Raw genomic sequence first — 13,585 nt, 5'->3', positions numbered from 1 at the left:
ATGATATAGCTTAGTAATTGTTGGACACTTATAGAAACTCCATAGCACTACTGCTTTGATGTATATTATACTATTAGAGCATCACATTATGCAAATTCAGAAGGCAGATGTAGAAACTGAGACACATAGGCTATGTGGTTTGCCCAGGCTCTCTCAGTTGGTGACAGAAGCAGGACTAGAAGGAATGTAGAATCAGGACTTGTGATTCCCAGTTCAGTGCATTTTCCTCTAAACCGAGATATCTCTTCAGATAGAATTAAATGAGAGACGATGGACTCTGAAAAACAAACTAAGGGTTCTAGAGGGGAGGGGGGTGGGGGGATGGGTTGGCCTGGTGATGGGTATTAAAGAGGGCACGTATTGCATGGAGCACTGGGTGTTATACGCAAATAATGAATCATGGATCACTACATCAAAAACTAATGATGTAATGTATGGTGATTAACATAACATAATAATAATTAAAAAAAGAATTAAATGAAATAAACACAAAAGCACACTATACCTCCTCTCTCTCTTACACATGTTCATGAGCGCACACATGTGCACATAAACACAATACACACACACTCGTTCCTTTTTAGCCAGAGTAACAATTTTACATGTCACTTTCCTTCTCTTCCTTTCCCTTTGACAAGGATAGTTTATAAATTAAAACAGAGAAAGTTACTTAAGGATTTATTTGGGTTATGTATATAAACAAAATGAAAAACTTCATTAAAATAATGAAATCCTGAATATCAAAGAAATACCTTGGATGGGGGGAAATTTTCTAAGTTTAAAAATAATTGGAGAAGACATTAATTGTGAGTTGACATAGGAACCTTCAGGCATGGAGGTATGGAAGGAAAGGACAGCCTGAGTAAGCAGGTTGATCATACAACCAAATAGACTAGTGGCCACCCAGTCAACTGACCTAGAAACCTTCCTGTAAAGCATATAACTGACCATGCAGTAAGTTAACTTAATTCAGATTCGATTGGTCCTTGGCCCACCCAGATACAACTCTTACATTCTTCTTTTCTTTGGTTTTGGGGGCTTGCAGATGGCTGTCCACTTAGCATTGAAAGTTGTACTAAAAAGCACCCCAAGATACCTGTAAATGAATATTTAATTACCATGATGAAGACCAAAAAACTAATGTCAGTGACTATTTGATTTCCATGTAGCCAAAACAGACATGGGGTGCCAGAATAAAGTGCCTTCAGACAGTACTAGAACTTTGGCAGAGCTTAAAAGTATGCCTGGCTATGAACATGACCCATAGGAGGCCTGGCCAGGGGAGCAATAGGAAGATGAGACCTTCCCATTTTCCTAAAAGAAGAGCCCTGTATAGGGGACATGTCATGGGAAGCCTGCCTAGCAATGAGCGTCACTCTGAGGTGGTCAAGCACTAGCTTTCTGAATGCCCTGAAGAAGAAGTGATGTCTGAAGTTATAGGCACCCTGGGACAAGAGACCTAGGTCTTGAAGTTGTGTGTATGTATGTTGCCTTCCTGTGTTGGCCAAGGAGCAGCTAGATAGTCAGTTGCCTACAGGTTGAAAATGGAAGGAGACCTGGATGTGAACTAGATGTTGAAACTGATGACTGAAGCCTAAAATCTCCATCAGAGATTTTGTTGAGGTCACCACATCTAAAAATACCCTTGAAAAGAAGGAAACTTGATTGATTATAGAAAGACATATTGAAATAGACCTTGAACTTAATTGTCACCAGTTTGTGTCTAGTGTTTTTCTGTTATGTTTAATAAATGTGTTTTCTTTGATTTAGTTTCATATTTATATAATCTTTATATTTAAACTCAGACTGCTCTTTGAACATGAAAGCAGTAGTGACTTTCTTAACCCATCATATGCTCTGACATTCTCCCAAAGAGATCAGAAAGAGTCACTTAGGATACACTGTAAAATATGTTCTAATTGGGGTATTTGTTTTTACTGTATTGATCTGCAAGAGTTTATAATAATTTAAGGATCCTTAATCTCCCTACTGTTTCAGTTTCTAGGGATATGGTTCTGCTTTTTTGTGTGACTTCTTAGAATTGTTAGAAATCCAGAGTAAGAAAGAGCATTCTACCACAGTGATGCTGTAGTACCACACATTGAGAACTTAAAGTACTCACTCACTACAGGGCACACAGAAATACCTGCAGATTACACGTAGTGCCAGCTCTAAGCTGATTGAGGTTAGGATCCTGGGAATTGACAGTACATAGATTATAATCAGTGTGCCCAGCATCCACTCTGGAGTAAGATTTATAACCTTTCTTCTGAACTTTTTGTCATGTCCCACAGGGGTACCCGTGGGTCAGCTTATGCCTACAGTTATGGCAGAGAGGCCATTTGTTTTGGCAGATATTTCAGAAGGAAGAGGAAAGGGAGAATAATGGAGACTTAATGCTGGGTGGGTCAGAGGATACCATACTAAAATGCTGGCATCCTTGTGTTCAAATCCAAACTGACTTCACTCTAATCTTGGGTATCTGCACTCATATTACTTCCCTTCTTCCACTATTTTCTTATATCTACTGATGGGTTAATTAGGTTCTGGTATATTTTAAAATTAAATCATTCTCAATGACCTCCCAAATAATAAATAATAAAAGATATTGCAGAGGAATGGAATTTCCTAAATACATCTATACCAAAGTAATAAAGTATAAACACAAATAATAAACTGGGAAGTATTTATAATAAAGGTGAAAGGAAAATATTTCTTATCCTCAGTTTATTGTTTTCCAATTCAATAAAATTAAACACAACAGAAGAAAGAAAATACCAAAAACATGAACAGAACTTCCCTACAAAGGAAGTAAGTAACTTGAAATTTATCATTATAGTTGAGTTATGTCTTCATCTTTACTCTTCAGTATATTTTGAATTTATAAGGCTTATAGTACCTTTGTGATCTGAAAAGTATAATTATATTGTAAACATCTACTTAGTGAGAGAGCACTACATATGTGAACAAAAAACCGGACTGACCGTGAATCACTCTGCTTCTTCCTCGGACCCCATATCCCTACCCCCTCTCATTTCACAAATGGAAATATAGATAAATGGAAACAGATGAAAAGCTAAGGAGGAGCAGAGGCTAGGTGACACTTGAGAAAGAATATGGAAAAGAAAAACGAGGAGAAGGGAAAGAGTCCTAGGAACCATCCCAGGAAACACACACACACACACACACTCTCTCTCTCTCTTTCTCTCTCTCTCTCTCTTTCTCTTTCTGTCTCTGTCTCTGTCTGTGCCTCTGCCTCTCTCTCTCTCTGCCTCCTTTGTGGGCAGAGAATTTTAAAGTAAAGGAGGTGACAAAAAAAAAGTTTATCAAAAGACATAAAAAGTTCCCATGAAACAATTTTACTAGAGAGAGGCCCTTCCTTCCTTCTATATGTGCTTCTTACATAGTCTGTTCTTAACTCTGCTGCCAGAGGGAGTCTGTTAAAGCAAAAGTCAATACACATCACCTAGCAGTTCAGAATCTTCCACTGACTTCTGATCGCACACTAAGTGAAACTTAGTCCCCCTGTTTCCTGAGGCCAGTAGGATCGGCCTGTGCCTCTGCCCTATTCACTCAGCTCTGTGACCACATCTCATGGGACTCTCCCTTGCTTGTGCACTGTTTCAGCCGCACTGGCCTCCTAACTATTCCTGGCACACACCTGGTGCAAACCTGGCACATCCTTGCCCTACAGCATTTCTGTCCCCATCTCCCCTTTTCTGTAATATTCTATTATGATGTTATGAGTACTCCAATGCTTCCTTTGGGTCTTTGCATAAAGGCATCCTCCCAATGGGGCTTTCCTCAGCCTCTCTACCTCCCTACTTCAACAAACCAAAACAATACCCACCCCTTTTTCTGTTATAGTTTTTCTCCTTAGCACTAATCATTAACGTATCATATTTTTACTTATATATATATTTTTTTATTGACTATTCCTCCAGTGGAGTATATCCTCCATGAGGGAAAGAGTGTACTATTGTAATCACATTTGCCAGAAGAGAACTAGCAAATGGTGGGTGCTCAATAGATATTTGCTAAATGAATGAATGAATGAACCTAGCGTTCTGAGATAAGTATACTTAATGGTATACTTTTGGTATACATTTCAGATACCTGAAATGGTATCTGATTTCTCAGTGTCCTCAACTACCACCAAGTTATTTTTTACCTGACTTCCCATTTTTGGGGTAGTATGCTAAAGATGCTTTTGCCAGTGTAATGAAATATAATTTGGTATATTAACTGATACTCTGTAAATCATACCACAAGTTGAATTGTTTTCCTTTGACTTTGATAAAATCTTTTATAACTCTATTTTGCAATAGGGTTATGCAGATGGATTTTAAACAAGAAAAGTAAACAAAGACTCACCATAGCACATAGCACATACCCTCCCCGATGCCGAGCAATGTTGAGCACTTTTTCATGTGTCTGTTGGCCATTTGGATGGCTTCTTTGGAAAAATGTCTGTTCATGTCTTCTGCCCATTTCTTGATTGGATCATTTGTTCTTTGGGTGTTGAGTTTGATAAGTTCTTTATAGATTTTGGATACTAGCCCTTTATCTGATATGTCATTTGCAAATATCTTCTCCCATTCTGTTGGTTGTCTTTTGGTTTTGTTGACTGTTTCTTTTGCTGTGCAAAAGCTTTTTATCTTGATGAAGTCCCAATAGTTCATTTTTGTCCTTGCTTCCCTTGCCTTTGGTGATGTATGTAGGAAGAAGTTGCTTCGGCTGAGGTCAAAGAGGTTGCTGCCTGTGTTCTCCTTTAGGATTTTGATGGACTCCTGTCTCACATTTAGGTCTTTCAACCATTTTGAGTCTATTTTTGTGTGTGGTGTCAGGAAATGGTCCAGTTTCATTCTTCTGCATGTGGCTATCCAATTTTCCCAACACCATTTGTTGAAGAGACTTTTTTCCATTGGACATTCTTTCCTGCTTTGTTGAAGATTAGTTGACCATAGAGTTGAGGGTCCATTTCTGGGCTCTCTATTCTGTTCCACTGATCTATGTGTCTGTTTTTGTGCCAGTACCATACTGTCTTGATGATGACAGCTTTGTAATAGAGCTTGAAGTCCGGAATTGTGATGCTACCAGCTTTGCTTTTCTTTTTCAACATTCCTCTGGCTATTTGGAGTCTTTCCTGGTTCCATACAAACTTTAGGGTTATTTGTTCCATTTCTTTGAAAAAAGTGGATGGTATTTTGATAGGGATTGCATTAAATGTGTAGATTGCTCTAGGTAGCATTGACATCTTCACAATATTTGTTCTTCCAATCCATGAACATGGAACATTTTTCCACTTCTTTGTGTCTTCCTCAATTTCTTTCATGAGTATGTTATAGTTTTCTGAGTACAGATTCCTTGCCTCTTTGGTTAGATTTATTCCTAGGTATCTTATGGTTTTGGGTGTAATTATAAATGGGATCGACTCCTTAATTTCTCTTTCTTCTGTCTTGTTGTTGGTGTATAGTAATGCCACTGATTTCTGTGCACTGGTTTTATATCCTGCCATTTTACTGAATTCCTGTATGAGTTCTAGCAGTTTTGGGGTGCAGTCTTTTGGGTTTTCCACATAAAGTATCATATCATCTGCAGACAGTGAGAGTTTGACTTCTTCTTTGCCGATTCAGATGCCTTTTATTTCTTTTGTTGTCTGATTGCTGTGGCTAGGACTTCTAATACTATGTTGTCGATGTGTTTCTTTGCTTTTGTTATTAATTGGCTTATATAGTTTCCTGCTCCCATGTTAGGAGCATAGATATTTACGAACATTAGATCTTCTTATTGGATAGACCCTTTAAGTAGGATATAGTGTCCTTCCTCATCTCTTATTATAGTCTCTGGATTAAAATCTAATTTTTCTGGTATAAGGATTGCTACCCCAGCTTTCTTTTGGTGTCCATTAGCATGGTAAATGGTTTTCCACCCCCTCACTTTCAATCTGGAGGTGTCTTTGGGTCTAAAATGAGTCTCTTGAAGACAGCATATCGATGGGTCTTGTTTTTTTATCCAATTTGATACCCTGTGTCTTTTGATTGGGGCATTTAGCCCATTTACATTCAGGGTAACTACTGAAAGATATGAATTTAGTGCCATTGTATTGCCTATAAGGTTACTGTTACTGTATATTTTCTCTGTTCCTTTCTGGTCTATGTTACTTTTAGGCTCTCTCTTTGCTTAGAGGACCCCTTTCAAGATTTCCTGTAGGGCTGGTTTCGTGTTTGCAAATTCCTTTAGTTTTTGTTTGTCCTGGAAGCTTTTTATCTCTCCTTCTATTTTCAGTGACAGCCTAGCTGGATATAGTATTCTTGGCTGCATATTTTTCTCGTTTAGTGCTCTGAATATATCCTGCCAGTCCTTTCTGGCCTGCCAGGTCTCTGTGGATAGGTCTGTTGCCAATCTAATGTTTCTCCATTGTAGGTTACAGATCTCTTGTCCCAACCTTCTTTCGGGATTTTCTCTTTGTCTCTGAGACTTGTAAGTTTTACTATTAGATGTCGGGGTGTTGATTATTTTTATTGATTTTGAGGGGGGTTCTCTGTGCCTCCTGGATTTTGATGCCTGTTTCCTTCCCCAAATTAGGGAAGTTCTCTGCTATAATTTGCTCCAATATACCTTCTGCCCCTCTCTCTCTTTCTTCTTCTTCTGGGATCCCAATTATTCTAATATTGTTTCATCTTATGGTATCACTTATCTCTCAAATTCTGCCCTTGTGATCCAGTAGTTATCTCTCTTTTTCTCAACTTCTTTATTCTCCATCATTTGGTCTTCTATATCACTAATTCTCTCTTCTGCCTTATTTATCCTAGCAGTTAGAGCCTCCATTTTTTATTTCACCTCATTAATAGCCTTTTTGATTCCGACTTGGTTAGATTTTAGTTCATTTATTTCTCCAGAAAGGGTTTCTCTAATATCCTCCATGCTTTTTTCAAGCCCAGCTAGTATCTTTAAAATCGTCATTCTGAATTCTAGTTCCGACATCTTACTAATGTCTGTATTGATTAGGTCCCTGGCAGTCGGTACTACCTCGTTCATTTTTTTGAGGTGATTTTTTCCATCTTGTCATTTTGTGCAGAGGAGAATAGATGAATGAGAGAACAAAATGCTAACAGGGTAACAATGACCCCAGAAAAATATACACTAAACAAATCAGAAGAGACCTAAAACCAGGGGAAAAGAAAGGGAAAAAAAGAAAAAAGAAAAAAAAAACAAAATATGATCAGATATGATCAGGCTGGTGCACAGATCAGTGTCACACACTAGATTTGGGGTGTATTTTGGTCTAGAAGAAAGTGCCTCCCAAAATTTTAAAGAAAGAAAAACTTCTACATGTACAAAAATAAGGGTAAATATGATGAAGGGATGGAATATGACTGTAAAGATGAAAATTATAAAAGATTTTATAAAAGGAATTGGTAAGATAAGTTGGTTGAAAAAAGAAAGAAGAGGACTTAAAAAAAAAAAAGGAAGAGAATGTGATCAGGCAGGAGACTAGAACAAAGCCATACATTAGAGATTTAGGATATATTTTGGTCTGTTAGAAGAAACTGTATCCCAAAATTTTAAAGAGAGAACAACTTATATATATATACCAAAAATAAGGTTGAGTACTATGAAGGGATAAAATATTACTCTAAAAATGAAAAATAAAAATGTTTTTTTAAAAAGGGATTGATAAGAAGTTGGTTGAAAAAGCGAAAAATTCAAAAAAAAAAACTAAAAAAAATAACTTTGAAAGACTAAAGAATCATGGGAAAAAAAGCCATGAATTCTATGTGCTGTATTCCCCTAGTGCTGGAGTTCTGCTGTTCTCATTGATCGGTGAACTTGGTCTTGGCTGGCTGTTCTTGCTGGTCTTCTGGGGGAGGGGCCTGTTGCGGTGGATCTCAAATGTCTTTGCCAGAGGCGAAATTACCCTGCTCTTGCTGGGGGTGGGCTAAGTAATCTGGTTGGGTTTGCTCTCGGGAGCTTTTGTTCCCTGCAAGCTTTCTGCACAGCTTTGAAGGACGAGAATGAAATGGCAGCCTCCCAATCTCTGCCCCAGAGAAGCTGAGAGCTTGGGGCCCCACTCCTCATTGAGCCTCCAGAGAAAAGCAGTCAATCACTCCCACGTCCCCGGTCTCTGGCTACACTCCATGCCCACCTGGCCTGTGACCAAGCATTTCTATCTCTGTCACCCGACCAGGTGTGGAGTCTCCAAACCCAGCAGATCTCTGCGGTGAGGTCCCGGGCCTCTCCTCCTGGGGGAGGAAAGGGAGTCTGCCTGGATCTGCTGCTTGTTGGGTCCCTGCTGGAAGAGCAGTGGCCCAACTGTGCCGCGGATCATGGTTTATGGCAATTTGAGCTGAGAACCCGCTCCTCGGCTCCATCTCTGCAGCCAGCTTCCCTTCTCTGATACCTGGGAGCTCTGCCACACTCAGGCACCTCTGGTCTTTCTGTGACCTGAGGGTCCTGAGACTACACTGTCCCAGGGAGGGTTCCACCCCCGGCTTAGCCACTGGAGTGTCATCCCTCAGCGGAGCAGACTTCTAAAAGTTTCGATTTTGTGCTCCACTGCTCTATCACTTGCCAGTAGCGGCTGACAGAGGCCCCCTCCCCCGCCGTCTATCTTCCCGAATATTGCCTCGGATTCACTTCTCCGCACATCCTACCTTCCAGAAAGTGGTCGCTTTTCTGTTCAGAGAGTTGCTGCTATTCTTTTCTTTGATCTCCTGTTGAGTTCGTAGGGGTTCAGAATGTTTGATCCCTATCTAGCTGAATTCCTGGGACCAGACGAAATTTAGGTCTCCTACTCCTCCACCATCTTGGTCCTCCCCCCCCATTTAGGCCACTTCTGCATGCATACATCTTGTTAATTTAATCTTAGATCATTATTTATTTCTTATCCATTTCAAATATCAGGTAGACATATATGAATGCTGTGATGTAACTACTACCACTAGTAAGTCTTGAAAATATAAAAGTGGTAATTTTGGATATAACTCTTTAAGTGGTGTTGACAGATTGATCTCGATATCTGTGTGCGTGTAATCACAAAGGTTTGTTTTTCTCAGATTTTTAACCTTTCTCTGTCTTTCCCTCATTTTTACATGCCCTTCAATTTCAAGCAATTTATTAAAACTATCTTTGCCAGTGTGGGTGATGGGCATTAAGGAGGGCACATGATGTGATGAGCACTGGGTGTTATACGCAACTGATGAATTATTGAACTCTATACCTGAAACTAATGATGTACTATATGTTGGCTAATTGAATTAAAAAAAAAAAAGATTACCTTTACCAGTGCAGTTAAGTGAAATATTTTTAATATTAGTGATATACTACATTTTTAAAACCTAATTATATTTTTAAATTTTCAGTTAAACAATTAAAAGCAAGATGTTTAAGATACTACTTTAATAAATATTATTTCAAAATCTATGTGAATTCTTTATCATAATGTATGTCTTTAATTAATATAGCTATTTCACATTTTTACTTTATAAGGAATAAATTTATACCTAACTCTCTTATGACATGATGTCCAATTATGTAGTAATAATTATTATTATGCAAATCAATCACCTATCAAACATAGTCAGTAAATGTAATATTTCAAATGTTAATAACAAAAGTTTTAATACTTGGCAAAAATCTGCCTATATTTTTCCAGTAATTATTTGCTAATTATATTTGTAGGTAGGCTAAGGCAATAATACTTCTGATTTAAATATTTCAGTTTAGATTTCCAGGTATTGTTCATACAGCTTATCACTTCCTTTGGCAGATCTCAATTATTTTTAGCTTTATTTTTCATTTATTTATTATGGGGAATTTAATTTTTATTATTTTTAATTTTAATTTAAGTTACATTTGAATGATATGTGAAAATCATTTATACGTGCTGATACTATTTATTATAGTATTACAGCCATTCTCCTAATTATAAAGTCCTAATTTATATTTCCTTATTGTTTTTTAAATGGTATAAGCTCAAGCGTTCAGCCATACACAGCTTGAAAGGAAATGATGATGAACTGGAATGAGAAACCTATTCTCATAAGAAAATATATGCTTTGCTGTGTATGTTTAACAGAACGTGATGTTTAAAGTAAGCGCAATGGAAATTGATAGCACTTTAGTTAACTAATCTAAAAATAACTAGGATTGTTTTCATTGATTGGACTATATGGCCCACAATAGCCATATATAGTTCCCTGCTGGGTGTTTAAATGTGACATGATTAAATTTCAGAAATGGCACTCAAATTCATTTTCATCACTGATACTATTTCTGGAAATTAAGATAGTTACCAAGGGATCTCTTATAATGCAACATCCAAACTACTATGCCAAAAAGTATTAAGACTTGGATGGTTTCAGAGAGTTTTATTAAAAATGAAAACTAAAATCTTCAACTGAGGATAAAGTGGTGTTTCTTGAGTGTCATAATTGTCCAATTTTTAAAAAATTAAGCTTTATAATCTATCCTGTAGCCCCTACCCTAAGAATTCTACCTATAAAGTAATAAAGACAGAGATGATGATACATGTGAACATATTTTTAAAAATATAAATTAATATTTCCATATCTTCACTTTTTGGGCAGATGTAACTCTTTAAACCTTTGTTACAAATGAGCTAGTATGTATAAATACACAAACATATACAACATACACTATATAAATGTACATGTGTATCTTTCCTTTTGATAGCAATGCTGCCAAGTACATTTGTACAAGTACAAGCTTATGCAGTGAAAATTGTTAAAACATTTTATAGATAACTAAATTATGTGATATTTATTTTTATATGCTCAACACTTAATTATTGCTTTTGTAAATAACTAAACACTCTACCATATCACCAACTAGCTGTCATATGATAATGTTGATTTTAATTTAGACTTTTACTGTGTGCCAAGACTGTTCTAAGTACTTTAAATATTGATTTATTTAACCCTCTTAACAGTCTTTCTAGTGGGTTCTATTTATCACTGGTTCCATTTTACAGAGAAAACTGAGCGTGCTCAGTAAATAATTTGCCTAAGTCAACATGGCAAGTCAACTGTGGTCTTGGCCTTCCCTCCAAGCATCGCAGCTGCAAGAGCCTGCACTCCTAAGCGTGATTGATTCTGCTCCTTGTAGGATGAAAGGAGCACTGTTCATTACACTGTATGCTGTAAGAACATTTGTCCTTGAGGGGTGGCCTTGGCGAGTGTTGGAAGAGGAAAGAGCACAGACTTTGCATTCAGATAGAACTGGGGTATAAACTCTGGATTTTCCTCTTTGTAACTAAGTGTGTGGATAAATTAGTTGCCCTTTCTGGGCTTCAGATTTCCCATCCATCAATGGAGTTAATATAACCATTTGGTTTATATAGATAGGTAGAATAAAATTAACAGCATATATAAAGTACTTAGTAAAATTGTAGATCAGTGAATGTTATAAATAAATAATTGCATTAATAAATGAAAGGACACAAGGATCTTTGAGTTTTTTGAAAAGCCAATACCAGTGATCCCACCTTTTCTTTTGTTATAATTTTGTGCGATTTTAATTTTTTGTATACTCAAACAACTAACCTATCTTTAGTAACTATGTACTTGAGAACAACTTGTGTAGAAGTCAGGTATAATGTCTTGCATACCATGTTTTAGTAGTACATTAATTTAGGAAATTCTTGGCATTAATATAATTTTTAATAAAAAAATATCAATCCAACCAAACCATTATAGGAGATAGGAGTTGCTTTGGTTTTTTAAAAAATGACATCACGGGTGCCTGGGTGGCTCAGTTGGTTGGGCGACTGCCTTCGGCTCGGGTCATGATCCTGGAGTCCCGGGATCGAGTCCCACGTCGGGCTCCCTGCTCGGCGGGGGGTCTGCTTCTGCCTCTGACCCTCCCCCCTCTCATGCTCTCTCTATCTCATTCTCTCTCAAATGAATAAATAAAATCTTTAAAAAATAAAATAAAATAAAAAAATAAAAATAAAAAATGACATCACATACGTCTGAACCACAAACATCTAATTTCATTTCTTTTTTTTTTTTTTGGTGTAACGTTCAGTGATTCATTAGTTGTGTATAATACCCAGTGCTCATCACATCACATGCCCTCCTTAATGCCCATCACCCAGTTACCCCATCCTCCCACCCCCCTCGCCTCCAGCAATGCTGTTTGTTTCCCAGTTTATCCATGTTTTTATGTTTGTAATTATGGTAAGCTAACACTGCTGTTGGATCAAGTATTTTAGTGAATGGTAAAGAGAAACTAATGGTGGAGTGAAAAATTCCAGTATTTTCTTACTCTAAATAGATGAACAAAGATTATAGTTTTGTGCCATATAACACTAAATTCCTACTCTGCTATGTCCAGGTATGACATAGATACAAAAGCAAAATATAAACAAATTATGATATAAAATAAAGAATATTAAAAATAAGAGGTATTTATCAGGAAGTAAAAATGAAAATTAATACACATATAAATTTAGTAAGAAAATTACAAAGTTCATTATTATAATATAGAAAATGTATTCTTTCAATCATGTGATCAAATAAACTAGCCACAAATATTTATTGATTTTTTTTTCTTAACATAAGTGTGTACAGGTTTTGAGAACATATATGAATGAATTCATTCATTCACCAAATTGCATCTAACAGTAGCCACCCACCAGAGCTGGGGCAAAATGGTAATTAAAATAAATTCAGTTCCTGCTCTCATGGAGTATATAGATTAGTGGGAGAGAAAAACAGGAATTATATAATATCTAATTATAAAGCATGATGAGTGCTATGAATGAAAAGAAAAGGGAGCCATTACAGGGGTGACTGTTCTGTTTTGGGGGTTTAAGGAAATGACATTTGAGCTGAAACCAGAAGAACATATAGTAGGTACCAAATGGAGGGTGATGGAGAGGGGAATTTTACAAGAAAGATGATTTGCACAAGGATAAATATACCCTTTGTCCTTTAGAATCTTAATATTTAGTGGATGGCTTCAGTTCCTGTGTAATCATCATGTGATGATATTTTTAGGATGATCACTTACCTTTTAGGCCCTGACAATGTGGGGTCAAGAATAGTCGATGGCAAACAACATTTATATATTAAACATCCATCTCATGAGCTGTCATTTTGCGCAACCATAAGGGATTTTTAAAACACTGAAGTAGACTTTAACTTTTGTAAATATATCAAGAAGTCAAAGAAAAGCAAAAAAAAAAAAAAAAAAAAAAAAAAAAAAGTAAAAGAAACCAAAAAATCATTAACTTGAATCCTAGTTTTATTCCAGATTTAAAAAAATCTGTTCTGTTTTAGAAATTTGAAATGACATGCTTTAGCAATGTTTTTGTCTTTTAAAGCATCACTTGAGATAAATTTAAGAATACTTTCCTTGAAATACATAAAATTAGGAATTAATCTGGAAATCTAATAGGACAGGAGAAGGACAATTTGCCTCAAGCTTTCACCTTTTGCAAACATAATAAAAAATTAAGAAATCAACTATGGATTGATAAAAGGTATATATTCATGATTAATTGTATAATGTTATATCTAAGATACATAATATTTATTTTTTTTTTTTTTTTTTTTTT

General features: G+C 36.5%; 1 protein-coding gene across 2 annotated transcripts in view; it reads left to right on the top strand.

The window, feature by feature from the left end:
* The window catches only part of EDIL3 (EGF like repeats and discoidin domains 3), a 399,438-nt gene that overhangs the window by 222,699 nt on the left and 163,154 nt on the right, over positions 1 to 13,585 (top strand). The window lies entirely within an intron of this gene.

The sequence above is a fragment of the Neomonachus schauinslandi genome, chromosome 7 (assembly GCF_002201575.2).
Source record: "Neomonachus schauinslandi chromosome 7, ASM220157v2, whole genome shotgun sequence".
Classification (NCBI taxonomy): domain Eukaryota; kingdom Metazoa; phylum Chordata; class Mammalia; order Carnivora; family Phocidae; genus Neomonachus; species Neomonachus schauinslandi.
Note: the sequence above shows the minus strand (reverse complement) of the source record. Positions and strands in the feature narration are given on the sequence as shown.